Source organism: Diceros bicornis, chromosome 25 (genome assembly GCF_020826845.1).
Source record: "Diceros bicornis minor isolate mBicDic1 chromosome 25, mDicBic1.mat.cur, whole genome shotgun sequence".
Lineage (NCBI taxonomy): Eukaryota > Metazoa > Chordata > Mammalia > Perissodactyla > Rhinocerotidae > Diceros > Diceros bicornis.
The window spans coordinates 10,745,578-10,763,856 of record NC_080764.1 but is presented as its reverse complement, the minus strand read 5'-3'; the positions used below and the strand labels follow the sequence as shown (position 1 = coordinate 10,763,856).

At 49.0% G+C, this 18,279-nt stretch overlaps 1 protein-coding gene across 1 annotated transcript in view; it reads right to left on the bottom strand.

The window, feature by feature from the left end:
• RPL3 (ribosomal protein L3) overlaps nt 1-18,279 on the bottom strand; it is a 197,843-nt gene that overhangs the window by 64,052 nt on the left and 115,512 nt on the right. The gene's annotated exons all lie outside the window — the stretch shown is intronic.

Below are 18,279 nucleotides of genomic sequence, written 5' to 3'. Positions count from 1 at the left end.
AACAATTTTTCTAAAAAGATTTAACTCTTCATACAAATCAATTTCATAAGTCTAAATGTAACTTTATATGTAAAGTTATACAGTAATATTTTAATGTTTCCTCTAACATTTTCTATAACTTGTGGAGGCTGTACAAGAAACTGAAAGTGACTTCATGATTTGCATATAATTTTAATAACCTGTTCATGCATTTCATTGCTGTATCTTTGATTACAGGGCAAAATTAATTTTAAAATTGCCTTCCTCACAAATAATGAAACTTCACATGAAAATAGAACTATTTTCAACTTCGTTTCTGTTCCTAAGCCTATGAATATTTGCTTTGCAATGTCGCATCAGTTTTCAAAACCAGAGATTCTAAACTCTGAAGAATTCTAACAACTCTCTGATACGCTTTATTGCAACGCCCACGTGTGTGCTTTGGTTTTGTAATAATTTACTGACAGTTTATTGCGTGAGTGCTGGCGGTTCCTGTCCCAGACTTAGGCTTTAGACCTCATATCTGTGCAGATGCTACAAGATGGGCTCTTCCCTGCAGGGTCCCTTCTCTCACCACGGCCTTGGTGGACTGCAGCCATCTTCTGCTGCTGCCAGTCTGGGCACAGATCCTGGCCTGGCCGCCGCTTTGCAGCCCCACGGTCTCCCAGACTGTCCAGCCATGTGGGTGCACGCCGGGTGGCCAGGCCAACTGCTCAGCACCCACGCTGCCCACTGCCCACTGCTCTTGTTGGCAGGAGCCTGCCTGCTGCCACCTGGTGTATCTTCTCTGCTCACACACATGCTTCATTGTCCCGTTGGACTTACAAAACACAAATTCAAAGAGAAAATTATGAAGAATTTCAGGACGGTGAAGGCCGAGCGTGAAACCAAGAGCTGGGTCCACTCTGAGAGGGGGGCCCTGGGGGACGGCACAGTTTGCATGCCCACGAGTTCAGCCCTGCCCCGAAAACTGATTCCAGCCCCCTCTTCCTCTCCCCTTTATTTTATTCTGAATCTTTTTTTTCTTCTCCTTTTAGTCTCCTTGTCAATTAGATGCTATACCAGACTGTGGGCCTGCAATATTGTGCTATAAGAAGAAATGTATGTTCTATCTTCCTCCAGTCCCGGTTCCTGGCTCAGAGCTCCTAATAATCCTTGGAAGTTCTGAAGGATAGGGTAAGAGGAGTGCCTTTTTTGTGTGTGCGTGAGGAGATCAGCCCCGAGCTAACATCTGCCAATCCTCCTCTTTTTTTGCTGAGGAAGACTGGCCCTGGGCTAACATCTATGCCCATCTTTCTCCACTTTATATGGGAGGCCGCCACAGAATGGCTTGCCAAGCAGTGAGTTGGTGCACGCCCAGGATCCGAACCAGCAAACCCCGGGCAGCCACAATGGAGCTCGAGCACGTAACTGCTTGCGCCACTGGGCCGCCCCGAGGAGTGCCTTTGTTACTCATAACAAGTTCCTTTCAACCACACCTGAGCGTTACGTTAATGAGGTGACTTTTGGAAAGCCCCTAAGGATGGGTGGTTGGTTGGCTGGGGAACCATCCTTGTGATGAGAGGGTTGGAACTTTCAGCCCCAGCCCCTGACCTCTGGGGAAGGGAGAGGGGGTGGAGATTGAGTTCAATCACCAATAGCCAATGATCTAATCAATCATGCTTACGTAATGAAGCCTCCAAAAAATCCTAACTGAAGGGGTTCAGAGAGCTTCTAGGTTGGTGAACACATCAAGGTGCTGGGAGGGTGGTACACCCAGAAAGGGCATGGAAGCTCTGTGCCCCACCCCACATATTTTGCCCTATTTATCTCTTCCATCTGGCTGTTCCTGAGCTGTATCCTTTAATAATAAATAGGTAATAGTAAGTAAAGCACTTTCCTGTGTTCTGTGAGCCATTCTAGCAAATTATTGAACTCGAAGAGGGGGTTGTGGGAACCCCCAATCTATAGCCAGTAGGGCAGGAGTACAGGAGGCTGGGACTTGCGATTAGCATCTGAAGTGAGGGCAATCTCATGGGACTGAGCCCTCAACTTGTGGGATCTGATGCTAACTCCACGTAGACAATGTCAGGACTGAAATGAACTGTAGGACACCTAGCTGGTGTCAGAAAATTGGTCGGTGTGGGAAAAAACCCACAGGTTTGGTGTCAGACGTCTTGGCGGAGTAGCAGTGGAGAAGAAAACAGTGTGTTTGTCTCTTAGGGCCAGAGCTATGCTGAGCACTTTGTTAGCATTCTCTATTTCACTTCTTTCAATGCCTGTGAGGGAGGCACTAAGCTGATCCCATCCTACGGATGAAGAGCTGGGCCAGACAGAAGTGGCACAGCCAGGGTCACGCCTGGGCAGAGCCTGAAGAAACGCAGTGCACCCACCTTCAAAACCCAGACTCTTTGCCACTTTGCTGCTTTTTGTTAAATTATTTTTATACATTTTCAGTAATTCATATATCCTTAAAGCTTTATGTAAAAATTCCCCCGGCTCCGAATGTTTCTGGATCAGCAAAGGCTGCAGCTTCGGTTACCCATCCATCCTCCTCTGTGCCCCACACATCCCTGCTGTCTGCCCGAGCCTGTCCCAATTACGTGTCCTAGAAATGCTGCTTCAAACGTTCGAGAGAGCTGCGACAAAACCGGAAGTCGTTCTCCTCAGGCTTTTTCAAGAGTCTGCAGGCTCTGCAAAAATTACATCAGTTGGGCGGTGACATCGGGCGAGCCCTCGCTGTCAGCATGGCAGACTCCCAGGCCCATCCTTGGCCCTCTTCTCCATCCGTACTCACTTCCTTGGTGAGTCCATCTGGTCTCACAGCTTGACGTATCCACAGGAAACTGACCACTCCCACGTGTACATCCCAAGCATGGGCCACTTGTGTATCCAGCTGCCCTTACACTGAGATAACACGCTCCCAGCCAACCTCCTGATGTTCCTCCCCGAAACTGCCCCTCCCCTTCCTGGTAAATGGCAACTTCATCTTCCATGTGCTCAGGGCAAAATCCTTGGGGCCGTCCCTAGCTCCCCCTCCTCTCATGCCTCACATGTGATCCTTGGCAAATGCTGTCAGCTGGTCTTCATTCTGACCCGTCTCTCCACTTCCACTGTGGCCGCTCTAGTCCAGCTACTCTCATCGTTCTCCCGGACCACTGCAGGACCTCCCAATGGTGTCCCTGCTTCCACCCCGACCCCCTCCGGTCTGTGCTCGGCACCAGCAGCCGTGACAGTAATTATTATCATAATAACTGCTCCCACTCTACAGGGCTTAGAATGTGCCAGATACTGTGCTAAGTGCTTTCTTTATGTTAACTGTATTTAATCCTCACAATAACCGCATGGAGTACTATTATTATCCCCATTTGACAGATAATGAAACTGAGGTACAGAGAAATAACTTGTCCAAAGTCACCCAGCTAGGAAGTGGTGGAATGAGGATCTAAAGACCAAGGGATTCTTCATCATTAAGCTTTTAAGATACAAGTCAGCTCATGGTCCTTTTCTGCTCAAAACTGTCCAGAAAGTCTTCCTGTCTTTCTCAGCATAAAAGCCAGAGTCTCTGCAATGGCCCACATGACCTCAGAGGCTCTGCCTCCACTACTTGTCCCATCCCACCGTCTGTCACGCTCCCCCTTGCTCCAGCCACTCTGGCCTCCCTGCTGTTCCTAGAACACCTCTAGCATGTTCCTGCCTCAGCGCCTTTGCACTTGCTGTTTCCTCTACTTGCAATGCTCTTCGCCTCTCCAAGTCTCTCTGCCCACATGACACCCTCTCAATGGGACCATCCTTGGTCATGCCTTTGAAAAACTGCAGCCCCGTCTCCCACTTTATGTTCCTCCACAGCACTTTTTACCACTTGGCAAATGTTTACTTATTTATTTCTCTATTGTCTCACTGTCCTCACTGTAAGTGTTATGAGGGCAGGGATTTTGTCATTGCTCTTTCCCAAATACAAGAGCACCTGGCAGATAGTAGGTGCTTAATTGAGAATTGTTGGGTTAATGAATTAATCTTCCCACCAAACTTCCCCCCTTCCCTGTGTTCACCATCTCGGAAAAAGGCACCATCAGCTCCAGCTCCCCTCCTTGGAGGTATTATCTGAGATTTGCCCCTCTCTTCAAAAATCCAAGCATCCGCTAGATCTTGTTGACTTAGTTTCCTGAATATTTTTCAAACCATCCACTTGCCACCAATAATACACTGAGTTTTGCACATTTTGAATTTTTCAGTGTCTTCTCCACCCCGACCCCGTTCCACCAGTCCCCTAGTCCTCCCCAACCCAGGCCCACACCTGCTCTTCCTCTAGCACTCCTGTCTCAGTAAATCCTCCACCACCAACCCGCTGCGCGAGCCAGGCACCTGGGAGTCATCCTCAACTCCCTTCTCTTCCACATCCGATCCACTGCCAGGCTTTCTATTTTACCTATTTGGAGAGTTTGAAAACGGCCCAATTCTTTTCTTTTCTTTATTTTTTATTTATTCATTTTTCCCCCAAAGCCCCAGTAGATAGTTGTATGTCATAGTTGCACAGCCTTCTAGTTGCTGTATGTGGGACGCGGGCCTCAGCATGGCCAGAGAAGCGGTGCGTTGGCGCGCGCCCGGGATCCGAACTCTGGCCGCCAGCAGCAGAGCGCGCACTTAACCGCTAAGCCATGTAAAACGGCCCAATTCTTTTCATCCTCATGGCCCCCTAGTCTGGGCCATCCCCCCATCTTACCTGGGTTATCTCAGCAGCCTCCTAGTACAGTCTCCCTGCCCGCCGTGTGGCCCAGGTGATGTTCCTAAAACACAAGCATGATCTTGTGACTCTCCCACTTAACTGAAGCCCCCCCTTCCCCTGACTTGTCCTCAGTCTCCCACCACACGTGGCTCTGCCACTGCCCAACCCCCAACTCTGACCATGCTGTTTCTTGGCCTGGGGTGCCCTTTCTCCCTTCTTTGCCTACCCAGTTCCTCACCCCTCCTAGACCCAGCTCCAAGGTCACCTTCCCTGTGAAGTCTTCCCTGCCCATGCCACCCCCAGCAGTCCCCAGCACTGTATAATTACCACCTTCTCCCGGGGGCTCACCCATTCAGTCCTCATGAGCAGGGTCACCTTGGCTGAGGCAGGAACAGGCCAGAAAGCAGTTTTGGGGGCCCAATGGCGAGGCCTTAGTAAGCACCTTCTGCATATCTGGAACTGTTCCCAGAGTTCCACGGTTAAAAGGCAGAAGCATATGGCACGAGGAGGGGGAAACGGGTCTGGAAAAGAGAAGAACCAGCAGGTCTGGAGCAGATTCCACATTCTAGGGCTAAAGGCTCTGAAAGTGTTGTTCCATTTCATCATCATAACATCCCTGGGAGGTAGGCATTTTAAACACAAAGGAACCGGTGTATCAGATTCACAAAACTAATAAAGGGAGCATTTTGAAGCAGTGGGGGAAAGAAGAGTTTATTCAATAAATGACTTTAACATGAAACTGGCTGGGGGCCGGCCCGATGGCATAGCAGCTAAGTTCACACGCTCCACTTTGGCGGCCCGGGGTTTGCAAGTTCAGATCCCGGGGCGGACCCACTCACCGCTCATCAAGCCATGCTTTGCCGGTGTCCCATATACAAAATAGAGGAAGATGGGCACAGATGTTAGCTCAGCAACAATCTTCTTCAAGCAAAAAGAAGAGGATTGGCAACAGATGTTAGCTCAGGGCCAATCTTCCTCACCAAAAAAAAAAATATATATATATATATATATATGAAACTGGCTATGTATATTGAGACAATCAAGTTGGATCCCTTACACTGCATGAAAACTCCAGATGGAGTAAACATGATCATTGAAGTGAATATTTATGTGAATTTGGGGTTGGGAAGGTCTTTCTCAGCATAGCACAGAAGGCAGAGACTGTAAAGGAAAATACTCAGAGATTTGGCTACGTAAAATGTAAATGTTTAGCATGTCAAAAATAAAGTTAAAATGAAAATGGAAAACTGGGAAAAATATTGCCCACATCAGCAGACAGAAATACAGGTTCATGGGGCCAGCCCGGCGGCGTAGTGGTTAAGTGCTCGAACTCCACCTCGGCAGCCCGAGGTTTCAAAGGTTTGGATCCCAGGCGTGCACCAACGCACCGCTTCTCAAGCCACGCTCTGGCGGCATCCCATATAAAGTAGAGGAAGATGGGCACAGATGTTAGCGCAGGGCCAATCTTCCTTGGCAAAAAAAAAAGAGGAGGATCGGCATCAGATGTTAGCTCAGGGATAATGTTCCTCAGAAAAAAAAAAAAAAGAAATATAGGTTGATGATCTAAACAGACAAGTCACATAGGAAGACATATAAGTGGGCCAAAGTTCAATTTTCCTAGTAATTATAGAAATACAAATTAAATCAAGTTGAAGTGCCATTTTTAATCTGTCAAATTGTCAAACATTCATTTTAATAAAATGATAGCATCGTGGGGTGCCATGGGAGAATGATCTTAAAACTACTGATGCTAGAAACTGCCATTTTAAAGGTTATAAACAGCTTTTGCATTCTGGGGCAGGAGAGGGAATCTGTTTGCAGAGAAGACCCTCCCTTTGTTCTGGATTGTTCTGGAAAGACCACCTCCACGGGCTTTCTTGGTCAGGCAGCTGTGAAATAAGAGCCTCCTGCTGCTCTTGGGGAAGCCCACAGCCACCTGCTTTAGACTAAGATGTTAAGTATTTTATTCATTTATATAAACTAGGTCCGTTAGTTAAAGAACTTTTTTTTTTCTAATCTAGATTTTGGACCACTCTATGCAGGAAAATCGTGTGTGTGTGTGTGCGCGTGCGTGCGCGTGCGTTGATCCCACCGTCTGCAAACGGCAGGATGACTGAGGGAGGAGGCCTGACCTCAGTGGAACCACTGGAGGGAGGCTGTCCATGAACCACTGGACTGGGCTGTGGGGCTGCGGGTGGAGGAACCAGCCTGACGTGGGATTTGCAGCAATATGATGGTTGTGATGGTCTGGCCTGACCAGGCCCCAAGATGAGCGTGGTGGTTTCCCCCACAGAGAACAAATGTTCCCACCGTCAGTGCTTCAGGAGCAGGAGCTGACGCAGGCTTTGGACAGGAGGCCAGGATTGCTCCTCCCCATGGGGTGGGGGCTGTGGAGGTCTGTACTCTGGGCACTAGGGACCCAGTTGAGGGCATTCACACCTGCAGGAGGTCAGCCACCCCTGCGCTGAGGCTGATGGGGCTGAAAAGAGAGCAGCCAGCGCAGCCGGATGGAGAATCCCACTCTGTGGACTTCCACGGCAGCAACCTCCAGTTTAAATCTACCTTCTATTCTCCCCAAACCTGCAGTAAGGTGTTGTCAGGTTGGTGGCAGCCATGTTTTAAGGAATTCAGGAGGGGCGCCAGGCCCAGAGAAGCCATCCTGGGAGCTGAAGCCTGGAAATGTCACCAGATGGCAGGAGATGACTCATTTGTGGGGAGTAGGGCAGTGGTCCAGAGGAAGGGAGGTGGCCGAGGTGACAAGTGACAGGTCAGAGCAGGGAACAGGAAGCACTGCTTGGAAGTCACCTGGCAAAGTGAACCTGCGAAGGCTTGGTCTCATGGGCTGACACTCGGGCTGTTTTCGTTCAGCATCAAAGAGCAGAGCGGCCTTGGGGTGGAAAATTTGAGGACCCCCGGCTGCAGGTAGCAGGCAGGAGAACAGGTCCTTTTATTCTCTGGGTGACTGGAAATTGCAGATGCAAACTGGAGGAAAACTTCCCAACTGCTAGCAAAAACCTTCAAAATGTGCATACTCTGACCCCACAAAATCTGAGTCCTAAAAAATTTACTCTCAAGTCAAAGAAAGGTTACTGTGCAACAGGGATCTGTGAACCCTGATGGGGAAGAAAAACAGTACACCTTTATTTTCAGGGACCTCTAGATGAAATTCAACACTTCCTGAACTTCTGAATGTAGGCAGCAAACCACAGTGGAATTAGCAAAACTGTGGCTCTGTCACCAATAGAAATTACAATTGTCCCAGAGCTCTTGAACTCTCATCATCATTTCCAAGTCTGTTGCTTTTAGCCCCGCTATGAGATCTTGCTATTAAATGCGTTAAATAAGAGCACATCTGTAACCATAGCCTGATTTTTTTGTATGTTTCATGATAGGCGTTACTTTTCAGAGCTGTTTTAGGTTTATATAAAAATTGAGCAAGGGCCAGCCCGTGGCTTAGCGGTTAAGTGCGCGCGCTCCGCTGCTGGCGGCCTGGGTTCAGATCCCGGGCGCGCACCAATGCACTGCTTCTCCGGCCATGCTGAGGCCGCATCCCACATACAGCAACTAGAAGGAAGTGCAGCTATGACATACAACTATCTACTGGGGCTTTGGGGGAAAAAATAAATTAAAAAAAATTTTTTTTTTAAAGTATAAAAAAGAAAAACTGGTAAAAAAAAAAAAATTGAGCAAGAAATACAGAGTTCCCATATACTTCCCATCTCCCTGTCCGCAAAGTTTCCCTGTTATTAACATCCAGCATTAGTGTGGAACATTTGTTACTGTTGGTGAACCAACACTGATACATTATCACTAACTGAAGTCCATAGTTTACGTCAGGGTTCACTCTTTACCTTGTATATTCTACGGGTTTTGACAAATGCATAATGTCAGGTACCCACCATTACAGTATCATACAGAGTATTTACACTGCCCTAAAACCCCCTGTGCTTCACTCTTCATCCCTCCCTCTCTCTTCCTGAACCCCAGGAACCACTGATTTTTTACTGTCTCTAGTTTTGCCTTTTCCAGAGTGTCATATGGTTGGAATCATACAGTATGTAGCCTTTCCAGACTGCCTTCTTTACTTAGCAATATGCATTTAAGGTTCCTCCGTGTCTTTTCATGGCTCGAGAGGTCATTTCCTTTTATCTCTGATAATATTCCATTGTCGGGATGGACCACAGTTGTTTATCCATTCACCTGCTGAAGGACATGTTGGTTGCTTCAGTTTTGGCAATTATAAACAAAGCTTCTATAAACTCCGTGTGCAGGTTTTTGTGTGGATGTGATTTTCAACTCATTTGGATAAATACTAAGGAGCACAATTGCTGGTTCATACGGTAAGACTATGTTTAGCTTTTTAAGAAACGGCCAAACTGTCTTCCAAAGTGACTGCGCCATTTTGCATTCCCACCAACAATGAAGGAAAATTCCTGCTGCTCCACATCCTCACCAGCATTTGGTGTCGTCAGTGTTTTGGATTTTAGCCATGCTAGTAGGTGTGTCATGGTATCTCGTTGTTTAATTTGCAATTCCCCAATGACGTGTGACGTGGAGCATCTTTTCATGCGTCTACTTGCCATTTCTGCTCCAGCTTTAACTATCAGCTCAGATGATGCTCTCTGCAGGAAAGCTGCTCCCCCGCACTGTATCCAGCACTCTTCGCTGTGTAACAAACCAATCTGAAACTCCGTAGCTTAACAATCACACATCTGTGGGTGTTGTGGGGTTCAGGTGACTTTGGCTGGCGGGGGCTGGGTGGTTATGCTTCAGGCTGCGAGGCTGGGGCTGTTCTGCTTCTCACTGTGGGTTCTCGGGTCTGCTGGGTGGCTCTGCTCCCCATGTCTCACACCTTCTCTGGATCACTGTAGCCCAATTTTAAAATACATTTTGATAACTGTGCTTCAATATAATTGGTTTCCTTTGTAATCTTAGGTATATTATTTTATGCATTTTAAAATATTATTTTAAGAGGTGGCTCCTCCAGGTGGCCAAAGAAGTTCTTGCACAGAGAAGGTTGAGAAGTCCTTGTCTGTAGGGATACGCAATGCGACATTGAGTGTGATCCTGAGAAACAGGAAATGACTCATACATCACACAAGGGGAACTGGTTAATTAAGGCTGGGTCTATCTTTACAATGGGATACATTGAGGGAAATAGAACTTTACTGTAGAAGAATAATGAAATAAAAAATTCAAATTTTAATATTCAGTGGAAAAAACGTTATAAAATAGTATGTACAGTGATATACAATTTTTGTAAAAGAAAAACATGAAATATACATGTATTGGTATATAGATATGTTTATTGCTGTGTGTGTATATATATATGAAAGTCTGAAGGGATATTTACCAAATTAACAGTAGTTACATCTAGGTGGTGGTGGGATATGGGTGATTTAATTTTTTTCCCCTGCTCTTATTTGTCTTATCATTTTCTGCATTAAACACGTATTATTTTTATATCATAAAACCACATTAAAAGTTCTTTTTTATTTTTTTAATCAGTATTCTTGAGGTATAATTTATATACAATAAAATTCACCACTTTTAAAGTGTACAATTCGATGAGTTTTGAGAAACACATTCAGTTGTGTAACCACCACCACCATCAAGCCATAGAACATTCTAGGACCAAAAAAAATTCCCTTGGGCCCTTTTGCCTCCCCCCACCCTTGGTAACCACTGATCTGCTTTTGATCACTGAAGTTTTGCCTAAGAGTTATATCAAAGAAAATAAACAAGTGATCAGATGCTTAGAGAGGTTAGCTAATTTGCCCAAGGTTGTTGCCTCCTCCGGGGAAGCCTTCCTGGATTTCTACCTCTCTATCCTCTTTACTCCGTCCTACCCCCGACCCATCCAGTGTGTCTGTCCCTCTATGCTGAACCCATGGTGTGTTCAATAATGACTTACTCATGCTTGTCTTTCTCCCCATTTGCTTCTCAAGGGCAGGGACTCCACCTTACTTACCTCTCAACCTCTAGCACCTTCTACAGCAGCAATGAGGCTATTATGGAGTACTCACTGGGTGTCAGGTGCATGCTAAACCCTTTACCTTTACCATATCTACTCTATCTTCTCAGGATTCCTGCAAAAAAGATGGTAAAATTACTTCCATTTAGCTGATGAGGCAAAGGAAGCTCAGAGAGGTTAAGCAACTCATCTAAGGGCACACAGTTGGTAAATGGCTGAGCTGGGACTTGTACCCGGTCTCTCTGCATCCAGAGTCCATGCACTCAACCATGTTGTATCTACTGCCTCCTATAAGGGTCTGATGCATAGCGGGTGCTCGGTAGATGTTTGCGGAATGAATGGCTGGATGGAGTACCACACAGACAGCAGTGCTCCAGCTGAGATTCCAACTCTGGTCTTTTTTCCATAGCCCTCTGGATGCTCAGGAAAGACACATTTTGCCTTCTTCTTTGTCAGCTCTTGACTGTCTTCCAGCAAACTCCCCTTCCTGTGGGCTCCTGAAGCCTAGGGTGGGCGGTGGAGCCTAGCGGGGCTGAGGGAGGGATCTGGAAGGAGAGGCCTTGGCTCTGGGAGCCACCAGGTGGGGAAACAGCCTGCCTGGAAGATGAGCAGCCTCGTGGCACTGGGCTGGCCTCAGGAAGCACCTGCTTCCTTTGGACCACTCACAAGCCAGGAGCCTCCACAGACCAAGCTGAGGGGCAGGGGCAGACAGGCGGCCACAAGTGGACCCTGTCCTGAGGATGGCTGGCCAGAGTGGCCACCTGCACAGATATCCTCCAGATGACTGCGTCGTGGGAGATAAACTAGAATGGATCTTCACAAGGTGGCACACTGGCCAGCAGCAAAGCTGACCAAGGACAGGAGCGGAACCCAGCCTGGGACGGATCCCATCCTTGTCCACAGCTGGATGGAGGCCGTAGCACGTTCCCACAGGAATCACTTCCTCTAGTTGTCACGCTTGGCCATTTCCAGGGGGCTGGCAGGGACGAGAGGAAGTCGATCCACCTGCAGCTCCGAGGGGCCTGGGTTCAAATCGTGACTGTGCCACATTCTAGCTGTCACTTCAACTCCCTGGGCCTCAGTTTCCCTCTCTGTAATAATAGCATCACCTTGCCTTTCACAGTTAGATGTCCTTGCACACATTCCTCCGCACAGCACGACCCCCGTGACAGCCCTGTGAAGTAGGTACTACGGCTCCACTTTAGAGATGAGGGGTTCGCAAAGCTAGGAAAGGGGTGGGGCCGGGCAGGGAGCACAAGCTAGCCCAGGACTTTTCCCACTGAGTCTATAGCTGCTTCTCAACCTCAAGACCTCAGACGTCTTTGTGTGTTTAGCTGCCGCTAAAGACGTTCACACCTGTATTCGTTTGCTGGGGCTGCCGCAAGCAGGTGGCTCAAACAATAGAAACTTATTCCCCACAGTCTGGAGGCCAGAAGCCCAGGATCATGGTGTGAACAGGGTTGGTTCCTTCCGAGGGTTCCCGGCCTCTCTCCCAGCTCCTGGGGGTTTGCTGGCCGTCTTCAGTGTTCCTCGACCTGTAGACCCATCGCTCCCCTCTCTGCCTTCGTGTTCACGTGGCGTTCTCCCTGAGTGTGTCTCTGGTCCAAATTCCTCCTCTGTATAGGGACACCAGTCCTATTAGGGGCCTGCCCTCCTCCAGTGTGGTCTCATCTTCACTAATCACATCTGCAAGGACCTTTTTCCAAACAAAGTCACATTCTGAGGTACCTGGGGTTGCGACTTCCACATATGAATTTGGGGGGACACAGTTCAGCCCACGACAACACTGTTATGGAGCAGGGGTCACAAAGATGGCCTCTGAAGCAAAGGAGCTCCACTGCTTCCTAGCTGCATGACCTTGGACAGGTGACCACACTTCTCTGGGCCTCAGTTTTCCGGAATGTAAAATGGGATTGTGCGTGCCATTGACAGCCGCTCCGGTCGCTGCCCTCCTGGACCCACCCGCACGCTCCTGCCCAGGTTGCGGGAACGGGCTGCTCCCAACAGTGAGCCAGTAGAGGGGGGCTACAGCAGGCCGTTTCCGGGAAACACAGGACTCCTTCACCAGCGACTGGCTGCAGAGCCTTCCAGTCGGCCTGGCTGACACTTTCCTAGGACTGCAGGGTCCCACGGCACCTGCCTTCTCTGACGGCCCCTCCTTTTCCCTTCACAGGTGTCTCCCTGAAAATCCTGTCTTGCTGTGTGCTTCCCGGAGCACCCGAGCTAACGCAGAGATAACAGTACCGTATTCACAAAGCGGGTCACGAAGACCCCGCGTACGAAGTAACGTGGAAAGCATGAGAATAGCGCCTGGCGCCTGTAGGCGCTCAATACAAGTTCATTCATTCACAAAGCACTTATTTCGTGCTAAACACTGGGCGCCAGCGATGAGTAAAACCTAGCCCCAGCCTCTTTAAGAGGAAAACTGCAGAGAAAACAGCAGCAGTGACAGAGGAATCAGGGCACAATGTGGGGGTGAGCATTCTGGGAATGATCTTAAAGGAGTAATTGAGAAGCCAAAGCTGCAAATGTGAGAATGCTCAGCCCCTCTCCACCACCCACAGTCCATGCTGCACCCAGCAGTGACCGTCCCCACACCTGACCACGTCCTCCCCAGCTGCACAGCTCACGAAGCGCTGCTGGCCGGCCCCTGCTGTCCGCTCTAGCTTTGGCTCAACCTCACCAACACTCAAGCTGGACAGCCCACGGCTCCAGGCTTTGTCTGCAGTACTTCCTTCTCCAGCTCTTTGCTCTTGCAGGTACCTCGGCCTGGAACACCCTTCCCTTCCCTGTCACATGCCCACCTCCTATGCATCCTTCAGGCCTCAGGTCACTTCCTCTGGGAAGCCTTCCCTGATTTCCTAAGTCGGAGGTAGGTGGCCCTCCTCTGGGTCCCCTAGCCCTGGTGCGGCACTGGTCACACTGCTCTGCCAGGGCCCCGTTCCTTGTCTGTTTCACTGCTGGACTGTGGGCTCCCCGAGGACAGGGATTGTGTTTACATTTCTATTTTTAATTTTTTATGATGAAAAATTTCAAACATATACCAGAAAGGAGGCGAATGGCACCGTGAAGCCCCATACCCCATCACCCCAGATCACACAGATTTTATCCCATTGCATTTCTCCTCTATTTTATTTTTCTTTTTTTCCTTTGCTGAAGTATCGTAAAGCAAATCACGCCCCTCCCCATTTATTTCATCGTGTTTCTCTAGGAAATTCAATAAATAGTTTTAAACGCAGGAGTGACAGTTTGTCACAGAGTTGTCTGTGCAAGCTCCCAACCAGGAACAAGCTTATCAGCTGACATTTGACAACAAGGCTGTATCCGCTCAAAGGACTACGACACATCCACGAAGAAGATCAATCCGAGGACCACACAGCCACAGGACACAGTGCTTGTGACCAAGAAAAGCCCAGAAAGGCAAAAAGCCCTGTCCAAGGTGGTCTCTGCGCTCTCATTTGGCAACCAGGTCAAAATGCCTGCCTGGGCTCCCCGCCGGAATGGAGACGGCAAAAAGGTAGGGGAGGATGAGGATGGTGGGCTCACGGACAAAGGCGTTACTCTCCTTTCAAAAAATCCTTCAGCGTCCTTAACGTCATCTTTCCAAGCTGTCCTCTGCAAGCCAGGGTCACTGCAGCGGCTGTCTGTGAGGCTGAACAAAGGACGGACCGGGTCTGCTGGCTCCCGGGGAGCTGGCCAGAGGCTTAGAGAGCCTGGCTGCCGACCTCACGACGAGGGGCGGTTCCCACCTCCGCGCACAGCCCTGCTCAGTTCCCAGAAGGTGGCCCACACGCGGCACGGCTGTTTATTCTTCTGGCGTCTGCGATTTGGATGGCACAGAGTTATCTGATGTCCCCGGCCATGTGTGCACTTCCCAGTGCCCTCGTCCCGCCAGGCGGCCAGCCCATCTGCGCGCCGCGATAGTGCCCAGAGCCCGCGCTGGCCATTTCAACAGTTACTGGGGGCGGTAGTTGTGGTATCTTTCTTCCTCTGGCAGAAGCATGTCTGGGATTGATTGATTGCAAACCCCAATACGACCCACACGGTTGTCCTGGGGAAAACAGGATCCACTTCACAACTTGGTTCCCAGGCACGCTTCCCCAGAGAAGGGTGCCTGTCCACAGCAGACTTCCTTGTATCCACCCCACCCCCTGGGAGCTCAGTGTCCTGCAAACAAGCCACGCTGACTTCATGCTTGTTCTCCCAAGTGCAGTGCTGAGCCCCGCGTCTTCTTGCTCGCTGGAAAACCAGACCCGAGGAATTTTGAAAGAAGGACCCACCAGAGTGCATTGTTTAGGGGGTCAAGTGTGGGAAGAGGGGTAGGGGGTCAGGAAGCCCTAAGTCATGTCCCAGCTGCCCTCTAAGTCACTTGGGGACCTTGAATGCCTGTCCCCCAGGTGCCTCATCCACCAATGTGTCCATTCACCTCCGTCTGATTCTTCAACCAATTTGATGCCGCCCATATTTGCTGGAGACCCGGAGCTGAACCGCCACAGTCCCTGCCCTTAGGAAGGTCACTGCAAACAACAACGATAGTTTTAAATGATCAAAATGGACTGAGGGAGTAATCCTTGGGGTGGGAATCAGGAACCATTTCTGAGAAGGGCTCTCTTTTGCTGAGAGCCTTGTTGATGGAGTAGAAGTTCGCCGGGTAGTCAAGTGTGGGAACAACAGGTGCAAAGGTGCAGGCAGGAGTCTGGGAAACTTCCAGCAGTTACACCGAGGCTGAGCTGTGAAGGGTCTTGGAGGATCTGCTCACCTCACACGGCTGCCAGGAAAGGCGGTGGACTCTTCTACTAAGGTGCTCATACCTCCAACAGCACAACACTTCTGACGCCAAACGTGTGGGATTCCCACAGCAAGCAATGCTCCAGTTCTCTGCAGAACCAACTGGGTGCCCTATAATTTAATCCATTCTAACACTAACTACCAGAGTTAGTGCAGACTCCACAGGGTAAGGGCTGAGTCCCACAAGACTGCCCCCCCACTTCAGACACCCATCACAAGGAGTGGGTCCCCAGGTTACCCATACTTCTGTCCAATTTGGCTACAAATCAGGGGTTCCCATGACCCCGTTCTCAGGTTCCATAATTTGCTAGAACAGCTCACAGAACTCATGGAGCACTTTACTTACTATTGCTGGTTTATTACAATGGATACAAACAACCAGATGAGGAGGTACACAGGGTAAGATCTGGTAGGGTCCACAGACTGCAGAGCTTCTGTCCCCATGGAGTTGGGGTGCACCACCCTCCCAGCACGTGTATGCATTCACCAACCCAGAAACTCTCCAAACCCCTTCATTTAGGGTTTTTATGGAGGTTCCATTACAGAGGCGCAACTGATCAAGTCATTGGTCACTGGTGATTAACTCCATTCCCAGCCACCCTCGCCTCCCCTTTCAGTGAGGGGGCTGAAAGTTCCATCCCTCTAATCAGATGGTTCCTCTGGCAATCGTTCCCCAACCTGAAGTTATCTAGGGGCTTCCAGCCACCAGTCATCTCATTAATAAACTCCAGGATGGCTGAAAGGCACTTGTCATGAATAACAAAAGATGCTCCTATCATCTCTATCACTCAGGAAATTTCAAAACCCTTTTAGAAGCTCTGTGCCAGGAACTGGGACAAAGACCAAATATATATTCCTTATTATATCACAACATCACAGAGTTAGGAGATCTGGGTTCAAACCTTGACATTTATTTGTCGAGCGACTCACTGAACTGGAGTTTCCTACTTTATAGAATAAGCATGATATAACACCGACCTCACCAGGTTGGAGTGAGAAATCAATATGTGTGTGATGAAAACGCATCCAGCAAGTGCCTGGGATACAGTAAGTGCTCAACGTGTGTTTATTATCTTAAAAACAATTTAAATCGTAACCTGAACGTAAGAAACATCAGCGCCTACTGCAGGTCAGGTCTCTCCATGGTACCTCCTCTAATCCTCAGTGATTCTTTTTTTTTTTTTTTAAAGATTTTATTTATTCATTTTTTTCCCCCCAAAGCCCCAGTAGATAGTTGTATGTCATAGGTTCACATCCTTCTAGTTGCTGTACGTGGGACTCGGCCTCGGGTTGGTCGGAGAAGTGGTGCCTTGGGGCGTGCCCGGGATCCGAACCCGGGCCGCCAGCATCAGAGCATGCGCACTTAACTGCTAAGCCACGGAGCCGGCCCCCTCAAAGTGATTCTGCCAGGAGACTGTCACTCCCGTTTTACAGAGGACGATGCTGAGGCTCAGAGAGGGGAGGTTCAAGGTCACACAGGTGACAGGATATGGGGCAGGGATTAGAGTGGAGTAGGTTGGGCTCCAAATCCTAATTCTTTCCAGACTCTTCCTCAGCAGACAAACCACCTGGCCCCTCCCACACCCCTTCATGGCAGAGACTGCTCAGAGCCTCCTGGTGTCCAGTTCCCAATCCTTCTTTAGTTGGGCACATTGTGACTCAGTCCGAAGCCTACGTTTCCTGACCTCCCCTTCAGCTAGATGCGGCCATGGGTTAGGTTACAGCCAATGAGACGTAAGGAAAAGTGTCATGCGGAACCTCTGGAGGTGTCCTTAAAAGGGAAGGGAGACTGCTGGCAAGTAAATGTTTGTTTAAAAAAAAAAAAAGAGGAAGAGCGGTGCCATCTTTCTACCTTCCTCTTTCCTTCCTGCTGGCTGAACTCCGACAAAATGGCTAGAGCTCAAGCAGTCATCTTGGGGCATGTGGAGCTGTGTTAGTAGGACAGCAAGATGGTGAGTCACCATCCCAGTCCTAGACTGCCTCCCCCTCCCCACTTCTGAATCATCAGCTCTTCTCTATTAAGCCTTTCCTTCAGCATTATACAGGCTCAAGTCTCTCCCAACCAGAAAGAAAAAACCCTCCCTAAATCCCAGGTTCCTTTCTCTTCTCTTTCCAGCCCACCAACTGGGAAGAACAGCCTGTTCTCAAAGTCTCCACATCTCTATTTCCCAGTCAACTCACTTCATCTGGGTTTCTGCCCTACCATTCTACCTGAATTGCCTGGGCCAAAGGCCTCTGGACAGCTAAATCTAATGGACTTTCTTCAGCTACCTTCTCACTAGATCTCTCAAAAGCATCTCAGCTGTTGCCCACGCTCTCCTCACCTTGGGTTCTGGGCCCCGTCTGCTCCCCTGCCTCTCCAGCTGCTCGTTCCTCGATGTCTTTACTGGCTCAGTCCCTGCTCTGAGCTCTAGTCCTCTCCATCTAAGGACTGATTTGACTTCTTTTCCTGCATGTCCCAAAAGCACCTCAAATTCAACATGTCCAAACTGAACTCACGATCATGCCCTTCTCCTCCCCCCAAAACTTAGCTGTTCTTGCCAGAAATCTGGGACAATCTTTGACACATCTCTCATCACCACCCACAACCAGTCCATGATGAAGTCCTGACAACTTCATCTCCTAAATCAAGTCCACCCACTGCCACCAGCCAACTCAAACCACTATCATCTCTTGCCTACAACTAATACAACAGTCCTCTAATCGGTCTTCCTGTGTCCACTCCAAGCCCCCAAACATCTGTTTTGTACCCAGTAGTCAAAGGGATCTTTCTACCAATGGGATCCTGCCAACGGCTTGCTCAGAAGTCAACAACTTCCCTTTGTCTTCAGAT